Genomic DNA, 6,304 nt, shown 5'->3' on the forward strand with positions numbered 1-6,304 from the left:
AATGAGACAACCCACCATGTACTCCTACATGGCCTCTCACCGCTACCTTTGCCAAATCGTGTTCACACACTTAGCTCACACACAGTAGGACATGTTCACACGCCTCTGATTCATCCCCGATGAATCAGACCTGACTCAACTCTAAGCAGTAGCAGGCATGACAAACAAACATGAATGAGTAGGCACAACAGGGCTCAAACAACTCCTACTCATGCTAGTGGGTTTCATCTAATTACTGTGGAATGACAGGTCATGCACAGGATAAAGGGGTTCAGCTACCGCAGCAAGTAACAGATGAATCGAGAGAGTGGGATTGTATCGGAATGAACAAGGGGGTTTTGCTTGCCTGGCACTTCTGAAGATAACATTGAGTCTTCATCCGTGTCAACGATCACATCATCGGTATCGCGTCTATCGAGAGGGGACAAATACCGGCAACACAGAAAGGAACACAATCAATGCAATGCACAATATGATGCATGCTCATGACATGGCAATATGAATGTGTTTTGAGCTAATGCAACTAGCAACAGATTAAATGAAGTTGGTTTGAATACAAGATTCAAATTCAAACTCCATATGTGATTATTCAAATGCCATTTAATTGATTTGTGCTAAACAGCAGCTATAAGTTGTTCTAACATGCATGAAAGTTGTACAGATGGATTCCTTGAATTTTTCTGATAATTTTTCATATATAATTTATTTAATTTGGAGTTACGGTTAATTTTCTATGATTTTTAGAAGTTTTAGGCATTTTCTGGAATTTCGTGAATAATATTAAATCCAGAAATGATTATGGCGTCAGCACCACGTCACAGTGACGTCAGCAGGGTCAACTGGGCTGGCTCGGTCAAACCTGACGTGTGGGGGCCACACGTCAGTGACACAGGAGCTAATCCCGGTCAAACCCAGCGCTGACTGGGGTTTGGACAGGGGTGGGGCCCACTGTCAGTGGTTGTGGGGGTGTTTAGCGTGGTCATTAGTGCTAACTAAATCAGCGCCACGTCAGCTGCCGGCGTTTAACCGCCGGCAACCTCAGATCGCGGCGGCGTCCGCGTCGGGTTTGCGCTACAGGGCACCGTTTTACTCGTGGTTTGCGGCTACGGCTAGCTGGCAAAGCAGCGCATCTAACAGAGCGAACGGGAGGAGCTGGGGTGGCCTCAGTCGACGGCGGCGAGCTCCAAGGCGGCGGCCGGAGTTCGGGCACCTGCGGGTTTGGCGTTGTGGTGCTCGGGAGGGGAAGCTGGTGGATTCTACGTGCTCCTAGTGAGGTTTGGAGCACGGTGGTGTGCCCGGCTTTGAGCCACGGTGGCTCTGGCCACGACGGTGATGGGGCACGGCGGCGGCGAGCTCTCGGGTCCGGCGGAAGCAATGGCTAGAGCGGCCAAACGGCATGGGAAGAAGAGGGGAACGGTTCAGCGGCTCACCGCGAGTCCAACGAGCGCAAGGGCGAGGCCGGGGACGCTCTGTGGGCGGCGAATCAAGCGACGACGGCCGTCGGTGCAGAGGAAGAAGATGGCATCGGTGACGGTGCTCCAGGGCGTCCGGCGTCTTGTGGCTCCGTGGTAGGGACGGGGACGTCACGGCGGAGCTCGGGGGCGCGTCGGAGAGGCGAGGGAGGACCTGTGGCCGCGGTGGTTCTAGTCGGCGGCGATGGCTGCGTTCGGGTTCGGGCGAGAGAGAGGGAGCAGAGGGGCGGGGCCTCGAGGAAGAGTGAGAGGGGTCCGAGGGGATGGCGTGGCGCACCTAGCAACGTCCAGGAGCAAGCGGCAAGCATGAGGTGGCCGGCGCGTGCGCGCGCGCGTCGGGCACACGCCCTCCTGCCTACTGGCAGGAGGTTGAAGACGGTGGCGACTGCGGTGGGCTGGGCCGCACAGTGCTGGACCAGCACAGGAGCTGGGCCGGCTCTGGTGGGCTGCACGGGTGAGGCCAGGTAACTTCCTTCTCTCTCTCTCTTTTATTTCTATTTCAGTTCTGTTTTCTTTTATTTAATTTATTTTGCCACTGTTTTGAATTTAAAATAATTCAAACAATGCCAAAAACTCCTCTGAATATTTTATATTGCTAGATGGACTCTTCCAAAAGCTTATAAAATATTTCAGGGGTATTTGAAATTATATTCTAATTATATGAATATAATTCAAATTCAAATAGCTAATGAATTAAATCCAAAGTCCCAAAAATAATTCCTTAAAAATGTTCAATATTTTGGTTGGGACCAGAACCCTTACCAAAAATTATCAAACATTTAAGAAGAGCATTTTGGAGCAGTGAATGAGATTTCTAGGGTTTCTGCCCTTCTTTTATTTAGGGTTTTGAGGCTTCTGAATTCCTCAGTTCAGGTTCTTAAAAAAAATTTAAACATGATGCCTGGATGAAGATGCAACTATTTACAAACAATATTCTAGGGCTGTGACAACTCACCCCCACTAAACAAAAATCTCGTCCCGAGATTCAAGCGTAGGGTAAGGTGAAGGGAAAACGCAAACTAGTATAATCTTCATGATCCAGGGTGCACTTCATAAGAGCGTTGATTCAATCACCATCTTTGTCTTGTCGTCTTGTTCTGAGAACTCCAACTAACATGACAATGAGAGGAAAGGAAAGACCCTAAAAGAATCGTTCTTCTCAAAGGTCGAACAACTCAGGATTAACTCACGGAATGAGACATAGCAACATCTCTCGAGCTGAGGGACGAAGCACACATCCATAAGAATGGAGTGAGGCAGATGACGAAGGTTCACTAGGTAGACAACAATTTCACGCTTAAGAAGGTGGTAAACGATTGTCAACGTAGCGAGGAGTTGAGTTGCCATGATACCATAACGATACACCTTAGGGAAGGTGACTCGTAGAGATATTCCCTTAAGTGGCAAAAAGAATTACTTTTGATTCAGAGATCATTGAAACTCTTTAAACCAGCCTAAGACAATTCTCGAGCGATCGTTTGGAGGGGGTCGGTAGAATGGCATACTCAAACTTGGATGATGTGGATTACCTTGTTGAAGACAACGTAATGGATGAATTTGCTTATCACCGGAAATGGAAGAGACCCATGGTAGAATGACACATTGGCGGTGCAAGCTGGGAACAAAATGCAAATGCTGGGAATGATTCTGGTAACTGGGGAAGAGCCCAACAATAGGGAGTGAATTCACTGTTTGAAGAGGTCATAGCATTGCCGAGGAAACTGAGAGGAATCCAGTTAGAGTCGATGGTAACACGTAGCGCTTGTGCGTGCTCTCAAGAACTTGAGCATTTCCATATTCATCAGGGTTTTACCAATATCCGTGTCAAGGATCCTGGCAACACAACTTGCTACCACGATGAATGATGATGGATGATGCAGATGCAAAGGAAGATAACACTTCTCAGATTTCATCTTAGCGAGGCCAAGGAAATAAAATCTGGATGATCGACCGAGAGACATTTAGCACTCCGCTTCTAATGTTCTTCTTGATGTGCTAGTGTAACCCATTCATAGATATGGTTTGATATCTAGAACATCAAGTAAAGGTCGGACTTCGGGAGCACAAGAATCCATAAGGAGCAACTAGGGAGGTAAATCCTACGAAATCCTTATGGGGAGGTGGCCAACTTCCTCAATCAAGATATTATAATAACAGGTCTTCCGGCTAGGTGTGTTGGCCACGACATCCACTTTACCGGTTTCCAAGGATCGATATTATAGTTCTTGGAAAATGTTCCAACCATCATATCTGCCTGAGATTCATATCTGGTTGGTGTCAGGATATTCCAGACTCATCGAGTCTAGGAAGAAAAATGGAAGTTTGCAACACAAATCGACGAGATGACGTTGCGGGATTCTCGGGAGATGAACTACGATAGCAAGCTCCAAAACATGAGCTGGTTCTGCTACAAACATGTGAACACGTTGTCCCAGACAAGCATGACCACGTGGTAGTCTTATAATAAAACACTACCGAGTTCAGGAGAGGGAACCATCAAGGAGGGTGTCGAAGTCCTTACATAAGTCCGGATTAGCTCTTATGAAGGAACTCATTCTCCTTGAACAAATCAATCAGTGGCTTGGTGTGCTAGGGATACATATAGATTGAAGGTTGCAAGTCTTCAAACCACAGCATTCTTCGCACGTGTGCATAACTGATTTGGAATGATTCCAAAGAAAGCAACATTGACTTTCTCGAATCCACGGCGGCAACTTGCATCAGATGCACATGAATTAAAGGAAGTCACTACCTTCATCCAAACATATGCTTCATGAGCTAGCATGAACAAATGCTTTCAAAAATTTCCAACACTAGCTTAATGTTCAACAAAATCATGGAGGAGATAAGGATGTTGTCAATGGGCTCAACAACAATTCATCCGGGTTTCCTTTTAAAAGGAATTCCATAGTTAAGTGAACACGGTGATAGCATTGGTCAGACCAAAGATGTAATGGTGTATGCTCGAGGGATCAACCACGAATAAGACAACATTACGAGCATCGTTGGTACTGATTTTACTTGACGATGGCCCACACTCAAATCAAAGGATTGATAAGACAATAGGTCCAACAACTGATCACAGGGACCAATCGATGAAGATATCATCTTTCTTCAACACACACTACACAAGAATATCCCTTTGGAACGAACTAAGTCTGGCAAGATTTTATCTTCCAACTCTCCAAGTTGTTGTCTAGCTTAACCAACTAGCTCAGGGTATCCAACACGGATTCTTGGAGAAGGAGTGGTTTACAGGAATAAACCAACTTGATCACGAATTCAACATAGCGGTCAGGTGACAACCTGGTAATACTTCTGAGAAGATATTCAGAAATCACCCACCGGTATGTTACTAAGCTCGAGAACAATCTCGCTTTTGAGGGCAAGACAATATGATCAAATGAGTGAGGACTTGACAAGATCCTAACTCATCAATCGAAGGGTGCACCGAAATAAGAACTAGATAGCACGATCAGTCTTAGGGTGACGATTCAATAATCAATACGCTAAGAATGAGGTTATCGTCCATTTAACTACCAAGCAACAGAGTTGCTAGCAGTATTGATTTCACACGCCACGATTCACTTGTCGGCATTCTGGTTACAATAACACAGGAACCGAGGAATGAACAATGATGGCAAGAAGTATCACTGTACCAAGAGTTCATAGGATGGTGTGCAATTCCTATAACAATCCCGATATAAAGATGGTAATACTTCAGGGTAGAACAGAATCAAAAGCTGGGCTGGCATTTTGATCTGCGGAGCATGACTACCTTGACCCAATCCTAGATATGGATGAGGTACTGGAGTTCATTTCTCCTAGTCATTCTGGAATAGAATGGCTTGATGGACCACAAGAGTAATAGGTATCGATGAACGATTGCACGCATACTCTTGACTATCAATTGATAGACGAAGGTCAGTAGACAGCTAAAGAGGGACAACTCAAAGGAACATATAACTTTCTGAGTTGTGGATGCATAGATTAGTATGTCGAACCAAGTTCAACAAGTTTCTTCCGAATAACCCATGCAGAAAAGTAGAACTGGCAGGGTCACAATATATAATGGAGAACTCATCGAGAGCACTCTTGTTGTCATCTTTTGGTTCAGAAGAACTTCTGCCAAGAATGGTTCATGGTAATTGGAAGAAGGATGTACCACGAACCTCGAGAACTATCGCAAAGTTACTAATATCCTAAAGGAACTAGCAACACTATCAACATGAAGTAAGTAGAGTGAATCTCGGTTCAAGAACCCAGGAACAGAATACCTACTACTAAGTGGCATCACGGGATGCTTCCGAGGATAAAGGCCAGAATCATCACACTAGGACACAAATCATGGCTAAATTACTAGATGATCCCCTAAGACACCTAGGGTCATAATACCAGCTCCAACATATATGTCAAGGCAATAAAGTACCTCAACTCACCGATTAGTGTGGTTAATCTGGCCCAAAGGAACATTGAAACGGGAGGAAGGAATTTGCAAATTGCTTCAAACTATTTAGAAACCTGGGATGACTCGGACAGCATAACGGCTGTAAATGCTCAGAAAAGATTTGAGACATTCACAAAAATGGTGGCATAACCACTCAGAAGCACAATATCAAGGTTTCGAGATCAACAATTAACATACGGAAGTAGTAGAAACTGAACTCAAGCTTAAATCCAACAATCTTATAAGTCCACTGATTAGTAACACGTGATCCTAATAGAAAGAAGGGATAGCCTAGTTCTTAATCCCCACAGGAAAGATAAGATGACTCAGATCAGAAGGCATAACGTATAAGGAGTAAAAAGAGCCTTACGTTCCATCCCACAAT

Source organism: Triticum aestivum, chromosome 2B, assembly GCF_018294505.1.
Source record: "Triticum aestivum cultivar Chinese Spring chromosome 2B, IWGSC CS RefSeq v2.1, whole genome shotgun sequence".
In the NCBI taxonomy this organism is placed as follows: Eukaryota; Viridiplantae; Streptophyta; class Magnoliopsida; order Poales; family Poaceae; genus Triticum; species Triticum aestivum.